The sequence below is a fragment of the Panthera uncia genome, assembly GCF_023721935.1.
Source record: "Panthera uncia isolate 11264 chromosome B3 unlocalized genomic scaffold, Puncia_PCG_1.0 HiC_scaffold_1, whole genome shotgun sequence".
Lineage (NCBI taxonomy): Eukaryota > Metazoa > Chordata > Mammalia > Carnivora > Felidae > Panthera > Panthera uncia.
The window spans coordinates 102,790,652-102,804,761 of NW_026057582.1; positions in this window are offsets into that span (position 1 = coordinate 102,790,652).

The window sequence follows — 14,110 nt, forward strand, 5'->3', positions numbered from 1 at the left end:
AGTAGTGTGAGTGTCCATTTCTTCTGTGTTCTAATGTGCGTTCTAAAGGCACTCAAAAATTAATGCAGTGTTCACAACAGTCATGCATGATGGCTAGGGAATATTTTCTAGTGGAGACCAAATCATGATACTTTTAGTTTGTTTATTTGCCGGCCTATCTGTAACACACAGGAAGCATGATACTAATTCTTTGTGTTGACCCCAGGCAGACACTGAAAGCGAGAATTGTAAACAGTTTTATTTTTATAAGAGTGTTTTTAAAGATTTAATTATATTTTCAAAAGATTAAATAACAACTTTTATCTAAATGTTGATTTTTTTAAGCTAATATGAATTTTTTTTAATTTTTTTTAACGTTTATTTATTTTTGAGACAGAGACAGAGCATGAACAGGGGAGGGGCAGAGAGAGAGGGAGACACAGAATCCGAAACAGGCTCCAGGCTCTGAGCCGTCAGCACAGAGCCCGACGCGGGGCTCAAACTCACGGACCGTGAGATCATGACCTGAGCCAAAGTTGGACGCCTAACCGACCGAGCCACCCAGGTGCCCCTAAGCTGATAGGGGCTTTATCATATCAGCTGATAGGGGCTGATAGGAGCTGATAGGAATTTATTATCATTGATACTTTCTCTTTTAATTTCAGTAGATTGCTCTGCTTATTTATTTGCATAAATATTTAGTCACTTGAAAACATTAGATGGGTTCACTCCCCACTCCAGCCACACTCCCTTATCTCCCATGGGACCCTTCCTGGACCAGCAAACAGGGGCTTGGCCAGTGTGGTCTCATCATCAGCCCTGGTTCAGCAGGAAGAATATAAAAGGCTCTCTGGCTAAGGCAGGAAGGGCCTCAGTTGCAAGCCAGTTTAGTTGCTGCTGTATATACTTCTAAGTTTCTTGTCTGGCTTTGACCTTGACCTTCTGACTGTCTCCTGGTACCTAATTATTCACCTGGCTTCCTGGTCTACCTCAACAGATAGCTTCAGCCACTGTCCTCCTGAGCCTGGTCCTCATCAATCTGCTTTGGTGGTCACAATCCCAGCTTCCTCCCCAACAAGTACCCCCCCAACATCCATTGGCATGGCCTGATGCAGTTCCCTAATACAAATTCATGCTTTATTTTTTTTTAATGTGTATTTGTTTTTGAGAGAGAGAGACAGAGTACGAGCGGGGGAGGGGCAGAGAGGGAGAGGGACACAGAATCTGAAACAGGCTCCAGGCTCTGAGCTGTCAGCACAGAGCCTGATGCGGGGCTCAAACTCAGGAACTACGAGATCATGACCTGAGCCAAAGTCGGACTCAACTGACTGAGCCACCCAGGTGCCCCGAAATACAAGATTTAAAGGTAAGCCCTCAGGGCACCTGGGTGGCACAAAGCAAAAGCAAGAGAGGTCATTTCCTAAATGACATAATGGCACTCTCCAGAGTTGAGTTGCAGGGATTCTGCCACCCCGAGAGTCTGCGTGCCTGTCTGAAGACTAAACATTTTCACAGTTCCTTTGGCCCACGGGTTATTTTCTTGCTGGAAAAAAAATGGAACATCCTCCTTACAGATGGTAAGAAAAATAACTTCAGCTGGACTAATCCAGAGACAAAGATTCTTCTGAAACTGGAGAAGGATAGGGGAGTCAGGGGGAGCAAATATTTACTTTAACTACATACAGAACGTTTCTTCTGGGCTTCTTCTTATTTGCTCATGCCCAAGAACCCCTAACTAGCTCATTAAAGAGAGGCTGGGTCACCTAGGTCATAGGAGGAGCTGGGTGGTCATAAGCCTGCAGGAGCCCAGGCTCCCAGGGGTCCCCTGTTTGGCCAAGACCATCAGGAGCTGTACCACATAGACCTTGGTTGAGAAGAAGACACATCTTCAGGGGTAACCTCCCTTTACCCAGATGAGCCCCTCCCTAAAGACGGGATTGTCACAAGTCTAAGACTCTATTTGTTATTCATCTTCAAAACGTACTTCTTCTTAATAAGTGCCTTTGACATGAAATTTCAGTTGTTACAATTTATTTCTTCATATCAGAATGATTTATGTCCATTTCATCAATTTCATAATCCATTTTTTTAATCTGATTTTCTCTCACTTAGCTAAAGGAAAACTAGTTTTACATTTTATGTATCCCATCTATGAGACAAAACTGCAAAAGAAAAGAGGCAACTGATGGAAAACACTGAAAATATCAACAGCTTCAGGTACCATGGAAGAGAGATTTCTCCTGTGAGATGGAGGAAATCAGCTGGATGTCACCTATTCTGAGAGCCCATGATGCTTTTCCAGCATACTTGGAGCTGTGTTGTCAGGGTGACCGTGAATGTTGTTAAGAGTAGGCAACCATCTTCTATGACACAACAATCTATCTTCTGTGACATTTGTGTCACAGACAGATGGCTTTCACTTGCCAGAGTGTTTGGAATTGCCTTGGAAGGGCCCATGCAAGTGACCAGCCTAAGTGTCACTAGCTGCATAGTAAATCGCCCTGTCAACCAGAAAGTGGGTTTGGCCCAGCCTTTCAAGGGTCATTTCACCTCTAATTCAAGATACCTACCTCACAGCCCGTGCACTTGAACACAGCCTGGTGAACAGGGGCCACATCCTGATTGTGTATATGAATGGGGCATGGGGGAAAGAGCATCAGATTTGGGACTGTGTCCCATCTGATTGGATGATACTTTATATATCTGAAATAAAATTGTATTAATAATACTATTAATATTTCTATAAAATAGTGTTGATAATACTAGCCCTATCTACCTCACAGTGGTGAGGATCAAATTGTATAAGATATGGAATAGTACTTTATAAACTACAAAGCACTTCCTGAAAGCAGTGAATATTGTTCAAACAGTCACGCGTCCAGCGAATGTTTACTGAGCACCTACCATATGCTAGGCACTATTCCCACATTGAAGGTAAAGCATTAAACAAATATTATTATCTTTCTATATGTAAAATTGATTTTCTTTCTGACTTTAAGTTGAATGGTTCTTTGATGTGGCCAGTCTTCAAGACGCTCCCAGGGATCCTCGCCTTTGTTATGGAATACGTCCTGACCACGTTGACCCTGACCTAAGTGACCAATGGAGTATAGGAGAAGTGATACTCTGTGACTTCCAAGGTTAGGTCATAAATTACATTACTGCTTCATCCTTGGTCTTCTAGATGAGTTGCCCCAGAGCAAGCCAGCCACCATGTCATGGGGGCATTTATGAAGCTATGGAGAGGCTTGTGGGAATAAAAGTGGTGCTCTCTCAGAATCCAGTACCAAATCACCAGGCATGCCTTACTTTGGGAGTGACCGCTTCAGGATCAGACAAGCCTTCACATAGCTGCTGTCTGGCTGATGTCTTAACGACAAGCAGATGAGAAGCCCCAAGCCACAGTTGCCCAGCTAGACCACTTCTTAATACCTGACCCGTAAAAACTGTGGCAGGTAAGTATTTCTTCTCATTTTATTATATTTTGCAATAATTTTTTATGCAGCAATATCTAATTAATACTTCATCAAATGATTCTCCCGAAAGGTTAAATGATCATAGCACTATAAACTGATATTTGTTGCCTCTCAATCATTACTTGTTTGAGGAACCTTACTCCCATAGCACCAACCATGTAGCCTGTGCCATAAAGAATTATTTGTTGGCTGCTGAATTATTGATTTTAGAACCTCTGAGCACAACCGTGGCTTAAAGGGCAGGGGATAGGTCACAGAAGAGAGATGGTTGGCCAGGACAAAGGCAGACCCACAAAGGCATGGCAGGTATTTGAGGATGGTCTCAGTGACAGGTAATCCTAGAAGTCCACAGAGGTGGGCTGGCCTAAGGAAAGCTTGGGGGTAACCAATGGACATCTTGTGGCCTGTCAGAACACAACATTCAGGCAGATCCAGGCTGGAACGTCTGGATTGGAGGGAGGAAAATATCAGGTAAGTATAATTTGAAGGAAAGGCAAAGGATAGGTATGGAGACTCCAGGCCAAAACTTCAGACCAAGGCTTTGAGATAAGGTATGGGGGGCTAGATGGAGATCCCAATGCCAGAGACTTAGGGAATCAAGGTAGAAATAGTAAGCAAGTCAGGAGCCCAAACCTGGAGCTCAGGCCCAGGGAGAGCTGAGGGGTGCAGCAAGGTTACCGAAGGACCAGCTGCCAAGCTGACTCAGTAGGTATCCACAGAAAGGCAGCTCCAGGCCCCTGCCATTCTCCCTAAGATCTAGCTTGGCCCTGAAGCCCAGAATATAGGACAGTGTGCAGAGGAGACAGTTAAAGAGGCTCCTGTCAGGTGAAGTGGAGAGAGAAGAGTGGGCAGACATCAGATTCATCTGCAGTTTGGGAGAGGGGTCCAGATGGTGTGTACTTCTAGATCCCTTTCCTCAGAGTAGAGACAGCCAAGGAGACATAAAGCAAACCACAAGTTGAAATGCTTGCTTGTTTCAACCTCTGATCCTCCATCAAAACTGTTCTTTTGTTATTTTACTGGTTGGCGGCCAAGTGGACTCTTGTGCTTTCTTTGTGCTCCCTTCTCCATGGTCACTTTGGGATGGACAGTCAGGTAAATAGATGGATCCAAACATTCAGAGAGCAGAGTGTAGGCAGCAAACTGGTTAAGAAAAGCACATAGGCATGAAGGGGAGTTCCACAGATTCTCAAGGAACTAGGGTGAACGTTCAGCTTCTGACCCCTGACGATCAGCACTCCCCTCTGGGGAATGAGACAGCCACTGAGGGTCATGGGTGTGCTAGCATACCATCTGCCTTCACAGATCTGGTCCTGACTGTTCAGCCCAGCTTCTTCCTCTAACTGCCCCTCACACTTCTGCTCCTCCTCCTCTTCTACCTCAGCCACCTTTGGGATTTGACACTTGTTAGGGTGACCTTGGTTTTGGCTTTGACCACCTCCCACTAAGATTCTTCATCCTCAACCTGACAAAAATCCTTGAGCTGCTGCCCTAAGGAACAACCCTCCCTCCGCTCACCTGCATTGGACCTTCTTAGCCAGACCATCTTGCCTTCCTGCTGGTAGAGCTCCCACCATACCCACCTCAAAGATATCTGGCTCCTAAGTCTGAATTCATCTTGATGTGGGAGAGGGGGCTGAAATACAGTCCTTCCATATCAAAATCAGGAGAAGCTGTCTCTCCATAACCATACCTTCACAGTTTTCCTTTTGTAGTCCCTGGGCTTCTGGGACAATAGACCATGTCCCCAAAATAGGTGGCAGTGAAAATCGAGTGGTGACACCAGATTGTGAGAGTCTGGTGGGGGACCAAAGCAGGAAACTTCACTGACAAAGAAGGACCTAGCATAGGAGCTCTGGGGATAAATGAACAGAAACAAAATACAGAGCAAGCAAAGTAAGGCTCTCACTTCTCCAAATATCCTTGCTTTCTCCTGAAGCTGGATACTCAAACCACAAACATATAACACAATTTGAAATGTCAAGCTTAAATGCAAACTCCCTCCTAACACTGTAGAAACTACCTGTGGTTTTGAAGCATCTCCTCATTTTTCAAATATGTCAAAGACACACATTTTCCAGGCATTCATCCCAAAAGTAAACTCTCCAAAAAAAAGTTTATCACCCAAAAGGTAGGTGGATTGATGCTGTGCTCTTCCATATCAATCTCTGCCCAATCCCACACTCTACACACACTGTTCAGGTCCCAGGAGGGTTTTTCTATAGCAATTTCTCTACACAGTGTTCACCATTGCTCGCTTAACTGGCTTAACTTTTTATTCCTTTCTTGAGCTGTAAGAATTGTTACTACTGCAATGTTTCTGAATTAAATCAAATCGGGCTCCAATTACTGATTAAACTAACCTCAGTGTGAAAGCCTATGTTGGTCATTGGGGCGGGGGGCTCCCTTGTCCCTTCCCTGAGGTTTTCATGATCCATGAGAAAATAGAAGCAAGTTCTCTGGTTGTGGTCAGTTAGAATCCCTGGTCCAAGCTTGTGGGGACTGCGCCACAAACATACCCATGACCACCATACCAAGCTCAGCCACGGAACGGAAGCCAAAGCTCCATAGGTATGGTCCTTAAGCATCCACCAGCCCACACTGGGTTCCTGCCACCCTCAGGAATGAAGGTCTCCTGTCCTCTTTCCCACCCAAGCCCCAAGCCTGATCCCTTGTCCTCTAGGACAATCAAGCCTTTCTCCTAGCTGGGCCTAGACTTGACAGAAAAAAAAAAGCTCTGATGCTTTTCCTCTCCTTCCTGCAATCACACGCACAAAAAGCTGTCCATTACCAGCCCTCCACCCCATTCTGCAGGGCAAGTTGTGCAGGACTCGAAACCAGGAAGGCTGGTGCCCTGCACGTGAGGCTCAGGGAGTATTACCTCTGTTCTTCTGCTGATGAGCCTGCAGCAGCAAGAAGGACAAAACCCTCATTTTTCAATAACTTGATTATTAATTTATATTCACCTAAACACATTTCATGTTCTTGATTCTAAAATAATCTACTTTTGGGATGCCTGAGTGGCTCAGTCGGTTAAGCACCCAACCCCTGGTTTTGGCTCAGGTCTGGATCTCATGGTCCGTGAGTTCGAGCCCCCAGGTTGGGTTCTGCTCTGACAGTGCAGAGCCTGCTTGGGATTCTCTTTCTCTCCCTCTCTCTCTGCCCCTTCCCTGCTCCTTCTCTCTCTCTCCCTCCTTCCCTCCATCCCTCTCTCTCTCTCTTTCAATAAATAAATAAACTTTAAAAAAGAAGAAGAAGAAAAGGCTTTGAAAAAATAAAATAATCTAGTTTTTTTGGAGAAATCCAATGTAATAGAACTCATTCATGTCCAGGCACCCAACAGGGGCTCCAGACAGCTTTGCCTATGAGTACTGAAAGATTGTGTGAAATCCACCTTGCATTTCCTTAAGAGAGAGAGAGGGAGGGAGGGGAAGGGGGAGGGGAGGGGGAGGGGGGGAGAGAACGTGTGCGTAAAAAGGGCAGAGGGAGAGAGAATCTTAAGTAGGCTTCACGATCAGCACCTGAGCAGAATTCAAGCGTCAGATGCTTAAAACAACTGAGCCACCCAGGCTCCCCTCCACCTTGCTTTTTTCAGCTGCCATCTGGCTTGTTACAATCTCGGGAACTAAGGTAAGTCTCCAAAAAGACTACACTCAGGGACTGGTTTGGCCCATGGGTCAATATGCCTCACTAAGGATTTGTCTATTTTATTTGTTGAAACAATTTGTTGTGTGTTAAGTCCTGTTGAAGATTATAAGAAAAAGATGACATGGCCCCTACTCCCATGACTTTGATTTTCTCATTGGGAAGGTATGCACCCGTGAGAAAGTTTCAGCTTAATAATAGTATAAAATAACAATGAAAGTAATGTCACAAGACAATTTAGCCCATCTCATTGATTTCTTGCAGTGATCCTGAGTGGTATTATGACCTCCTGTTTTGTAGATGAGGAAACTGAGGTTCAGAAAAGGGATCCTGTCCTCCCATAAACTGTGCTTCTGGTGGTGTAAACTAACATGGGACCAGAGGAGCTGTTACACCCCCCTCCGTCACCCTCACTCATCGCTAGCTTGCTCCCCACCTTCCCTGGCCTGCAAACTTCCCAACACATATACACACAACCTGGCTCTACCTTATGGCGCAACTGACTCTGCAATAGTCTATGAAAGTTTTATTGTTCCTTCTTTTAGAAAGTTGCTGGATCTCCCCAGCACTTGTAAATAATAGGGCACTGCCATCCCTGCCCCCACCCCATCCCTAACCACAGGCACCCAGTGAGGATGAGCAAAATGGTCAGGGGAATCAGCGATCACAGACCTCCACCTGTAGGTTGTCCCGTGTGTTCCCACCTGTCAAAGAGAATATTCCCACTATTTCTCCTCCTCAGGCTCTAGCTCACATCCATCCCTCCTGGAGAACCCTCCCTTCAAATTATGCTTGTCCACTGCACCCCACTGACAAGAACTTAGTCGAGATATTACCTCTCTGTCAATCCTTCCTCAGTTTCGTCCCTCCGTATGCTAGCATGCCAGTCTCGGAAACACCAGCATCGTTTGAAGGCACGCTTCACCATCTGCTTCTTATTATAGTCATTTGTGGATTTGCTATCGGGGATTGAAGTCAGAGCTCTGAATCTGTGTCCAACCTCTGCCACCTATGACCTGTGCAAAATTGGGAAACTGAGCCAAAAGAAATTCACCCATAAAATGGGTTTTCTTGATGATGAAATGAGATAATAAGGAGAAAAGCATTTTGTGAATGATAAGAGGCTTCGCTTGTGCCCTGCTTAACCACTCTCTGCCCCAATTTGCAAATTCATAAAAATGAGTAGTAGTAACAGTGTGTCCCTTTGGGATTCGCAGCAAGGATTAAATGGGCTCACGTACGTAAAGCAAACTGAGCACAGTTCCCTGCCTCCATCTCTGACCCACACATGATATCAGCAGGGCTGGGACCACAAACCCAGCAATATGCTGTTTACTCAGATCACGAGGTTGTGCAGGATTCAGGACGCCTTTGCAAACACTCGTCCACAAGGCTGACTTTTGGAATCTGGGCAGGAATTCCAATGCTCTGTAATAATCATCATCATCATAAACAGTTGGTGGTCCCTGAGTCTAGGAAATTAGTTTTTAGGGGCCAGGTCTGGCTGCGACGGAACGTGCCCTCACCCTCAGAGGAGGGACTGCAGAGCACGTGTGCCTATAAAACCACAGCTGATCCTCAGTGTAAGATGAAAGAGCCGCCATCCTGCATGTCTGGCCGCCGCATCAGAGCCAGAAGTGCCCCTCAATGGCAGTTCGTAGAGCATTGGCCTTAGTCCTCCATAAGCACTGTTATCTCCCAAGTGCTTCAGTACAAATTTGGCACAGAGTGAATAAATCAGTTTAGACTTTGGGTCGAGGATCTGTATGTGAGATGGAAAACAAATCATAGACTATCGAGCTAGAAGGGGCCAGTTTGGACCACGGTCCTTGCTGAGAACCTCCAAGCCAAGCCCCTCTGCCTTCCTCAACAGCCTCCCCACTTTTCAGGGGGAGGGGTCCACACCCCTTCAGCACCCTGTGTCCCTAACCCTCTAGCCACAGTTGATATGACCAAGAGTAGGCCAGGCCAGGTCAATCAGATACTCTTCTTGGAATTCTGGAGTTGGAAATCAGACACGCTGGTGGGTTTCTTTGGGGACCTGTGCCAAGGTCACTTCTATGGATAGAAGAGAGAGCGGAAGGCAGACAAGAGAGAAGAGTATTGGGAACTTGGACCTGTTTCCAGGGAGGCAGCCCTACGCGAGGAGGATCGCAAAAGTCACTCACCAGAGACATTCAATTTCTTTTGCCTCATTGCTTTAGTTAATTAACACAGTGTCTTGCATGCAGTTGCTGCTGAATAAAAGCTTGTTGACACTTGAATTAATAATCAAAAACAGGTGAAAACCTAGTCACAGTGTCGATCTGGGGGAGAAACAAAGAGGCCCTGAGCTGCTCAAAATCAGGAGCCAGATTTATCTGCAGTTCAAAAACAGGAAATAGTGGTTATTTCCATCAGAATAGTGGTTACCCTTAGAGAGTATGTAGAAGGGGCACAAGGGGCTTCAGGAATGTTCTGATTCTCATTCTGGGTGCTGGCTACACAGGTCTGTTGAGTTTGGGAGACTTCAGTGAGCTGTATGTTTGCGACGTATGTACAGCTCTGTATGTGTGGTACGTGTCAATAAAAATTTTTAAATAAAACAAATAAGGGTCAGGTCTTAACTCATCCCCAGAGCCTACCTGATGCAGTGCTGGTAGGAGTTCAAGGATCCACCTCCCTAGCATTTCCATACACGTGATATCTGGTTAAAATAACTAACCGAAGCAGCCTGGAAAAGCTTAGGAATCCGAGGGCCAAGTCCCAGAAGAGCAGCCTTGTTCTGAAAAGAGTTCGGGGTGGAGAAGGGCTCATTGCTAGGGGACCAACCCCGAATGGTGTAATAACATTGTGTTTGGGCTAACGTCTTATACACAGACCAACAAACAGATGTATGGGCGTGAGCATATGTTCACATGCCTTGGACCTTTTGATAAATTCAGAACAATTATATAAGTCAATCTTACTGAAACTTTCTACGTGGCAGGGACTTGTGGCTTACATTCCTTAAATAGTTCAATGATCACAACAACCCGATGAAGTGAGCATTACCATTTATCCTCATTTTTCAGATGAGGGAACTGAGGCACAGAGAAGTTTTAGTGACGTGACTAATGTCAGAAAGCAAATAAATGACAAAATCAGGTTGGTCTGATTCCAAAACTTATATATTTTTTAAATGTTGAGAGAGAGTGCATGAGCACATGGGGGAGGGGCAGAGAGCGAGAGAATCCCAAACAGGCTCCATGCGGTCAGCACAGAGCCCAACGTGGGGCTCAACCTCTCGAACCGTGAGATCATGACCTGAACCAAGATAGAATTGGACGCTCAACAAACTGGGCCACCCAGTCGCCCCCAAAACCTATATTTTTAAAAGAATACTTCCCAGCCCCCAAAAAAGTTTTAAACAGAGGTTTGTACACTTGACTTCTCCATGTAAAATGTAAATACTCAGTTTCATTCATCAATGGTTTACACTGAAGGCACATCTGGTAGCAAGACAAGTGAGCTTGTTTGTTTCAAGGGGTAAATAGGAAATCATTAATTTGCTGGTCATTTTTCCATATGTGAAAGTTGGAAGGGAAGCAATCGATGCAGCAGTTCTGTAATCATACTTCTCCCAACAATTTTATGAGGTGGGTATTTTTATCTCTAGTGTGCAGAAGAAAGTGAGGCGGGAAGAGACGAAGGACCTTCATCCCCGTTCAGACTCTTGCCTGGATTACTCCAAAGCCCAAGAAGGCATTTTTACTCCCAAATATGGCAGCCTACATCCTTGTGTTGGCCTCTTAACTGGACCCTCTAGACTGTTGGATTGGACAGGAGGACTCAGGTGTGGCCTGGCCTTGTGCTAGATCAGGTGTGCTCAGTGACTGGGCTGTTACTTCTCAGGACTTCTATTTGTCCCTTAGCAATACCAGGGCACCCAAGCCCAATAGCCCAGCAAGCACCAAGAAAAAGTGATCATGCCAAGGAGCACACCCACAATGGGTTCCCTGGAAAGGAGGAACCCAGAGAGCACCACCAACACTCATGCCTTGGAGGAATTTGGCTGATGACTAAAAAGTCACAAGCCATGCCAGCTTCCCCAGAGAAGAGAAGGACGTTAAGTAACAGCTTCCCCGCTAACAGCACACCTGGGAAAAGTACATCATTTCCAGCTATGAGCTCACCATCCTTGCTCAGACTTCAAGGCTGACAGAGAGTGAGTGGAGGTGAAAACAAGCTATGGTGAGCTTTGCTTTCTCTCTTTCCTTAGCTGAGAAGATTCTCGCTGTGGGCTTTCCTGTTGCTGTTAATGCTATTTAACTGCAAGATATTGTGACTGCTACTCTTTTAATTCACACATGGGACATTCGTTCACTCAGTAAACGTATGTTGTGGGCCTATTTCCATCAAACATTAGAAGGCGTGATGCATTCTGGCAGTCAAGAAAGGGAATTCTGTGGCGGTCTGAAATGGGTTCAAGTCCTAACCTTGTTCAGGCCTGGTCCAGTGAGAGTCTGGTGCTGTTATTACTCGTGTGATTACTCAGTGGAAGTTGGGTGCTTGTCAGGAGAGGGAGAGTACTCAAGGAGTGTTTCTGCTAGGAGAGGCATTAAGACAAGTACACAAATAGCCCACGATTGTGAAATAGGAAACATGCAGAATATGACAAGTAACCTAATAGGCAACTGAGAATTGTAAGCACTGTCTCTTTCAAAATTGTTCCTTGGGGAGGCCTCATATTTACATATAAAGCATTGTTGCTGAGAGTTAAAGGAGCTTCTTAACATTTATTAATTTATCATTATAATACAAGTAAAACATTTTTTACTCTTTTTTAAAGTCATGTCTACCCTCAACGTGGAGCTCTAATTCACAACCCCAAGATCAAGAGTCACATGCTCTACTGACTAAGCCAGCCAGGCACCCTCATATTCATTTTTTAACTTTGGAAAGTACAGAAAGCATTTCAGAAATGTCTCAAAATTCCATCATCGAAGCAACTATAGTCAATATTGTGCATATGTTCTTTTGAGTTTTTTCCAGAAGTATTTTTGAGCTCTACATTTGGAACCTCTATTCCCTTAGACTCTGTAGCACATTCTTTTGACTTTGCCTAGTGAGACAGATCTTTATCCTTTGAAGGTAGGTTGTATGTTAGAAACATTCACAAGTCGTCAGGAACCAGGTGTGGCAAATTTGATGTGATCAAGCCAAGGGCACGTTGCTTTGGGTCCAAACACAAGATGATAGAGTAATGAAACTAATTTTATTGGGTGGCTTGTCAAATAGCTCTAATGACAGTTCCAGTGAGTTGCTTGAAATTTCACTTTGCATAAGCAGCGACTTAGAAATAAAAGGTCTCCAGGGCACCTGGGTGTTTCAGTCAGTTAAGCATCCGACTTCAACTCAGGTCATGATCTTGTGGTTCATGGGTTCGAGCCCTGCGTTGGGTTCTGTGCTTACAGCTCAGAGCCTGGAGCTGTTTCAGATTCTGTGACTCCCTCTCTCTCTCTTCCCCTCCCCCACTCATGCTCTGTCTCTCTCTTAAAAGTAAACATTTAAAAAAATTGTTTAAATAAAAAATAAAAAGGGGCGCCTGGGTGGCTCAGTCGGTTAAGCGTCCAACTTTGGCTCAGGTCACAATCTCGCCATCCTTGAGTTCGAGCCCCGCGTAGGGCTCTGTGCTAACCGCTCAGAGCCTGGAGCCTGTTTCAGATTCTGTGTCTCCCTCTCTCTCTGACTCTCCCCCATTCATGCTCTGTCTCTCTCTGTCTCAAAAATAAATAAACGTTAAAAAAAATTTTTTAATAAATAAATAAATAAATAAATAAATAAAAAGATTTCAGGGCCAGAATGCTGAGTTGTTCATTTTTAACTTCTGGGCACCCGAAGTTAAAAATGTTATTCCTGACAAGTAATAGGCACTTAAAAACAGTTGGGTACCATGAAGGAGATCAACCACTTTATGTTTTAATTGATTGTTAATTGCTGTGTGGCTTTGGCTAACATTCCTTCCTCTAGGAGACTCAAGAGATTATAAACCCTCCAGAATTTTCCATAATATACTCAAGAATATATTTTGAAAGAAGAGCAAAGGGGAAATAAGAGATTGTTAACACTTTAATTATTCAATTCATAAAAATGTTCCAGTTATAAAATTAAACCTTAAATATATGGCTATACTCCCTTTTGACCACCATATTCAATCCTATCCACCCCCCCCAACTCCTTAGAGGAAATGAATTCAGTTATCATATTGATATGCACTAGCCAATTATTGTATGTTTGTGTATGTGTGTATATATATAACATATGACATATATAAAGCATACGTATCATTTTTTACTAAATTGTATCACTATATGTATGATTCACTGCTTACATTTTTTCAGTCAAGTAAATTAAAACTGACTTCTTTAAGGGGGACAAGACCCATTTACATATTGAAATGCTGGTTCACTTCCTTTGAAAATAAGCTCTTGATGTCATAGGACTCCCATAGCCCTTCCATGGCATTTGGGAGAATTTAGAGGAGCCAGAGAAGTGAGCAGATGCACAGAAGAACTTCCCCACGGGCTAGCCCTCGAATTTATCAGCCCAGCACCTCACATGTGACAATGGCACTGAGGAATGTGGTGGATAACATGAACTGATGTCAAACTCCAGGATTAGACACCTCCTAAGAGATTCCCTTTATCCTTCATGACCCATGATGCATCTGTCCTCCACAAAGGTATCTGGCTCCTTGAGAACATATTTCTATTTCCAGCTTGTACCACCTTTAGGGGCTAATGAATTCAATACATTTTATCTGCATTGAGAAAGAGGTTTGCATCCCTACCATTATCATCTGAACTAAAACAGCTGGACTTTGTCTCTTCACATATTTTCGTGGATAGCAAAAGAGGATTTTGCAGGGGCGCCTGGGTGGCGCAGTCGGTTAAGCGTCCGACTTCAGCCAGGTCACGATCTCGCGGTCCGCGAGTTCGAGCCCCGCGTCAGGCTCTGGGCTGATGGCTCGGAGCCTGGAGCCTCACTTC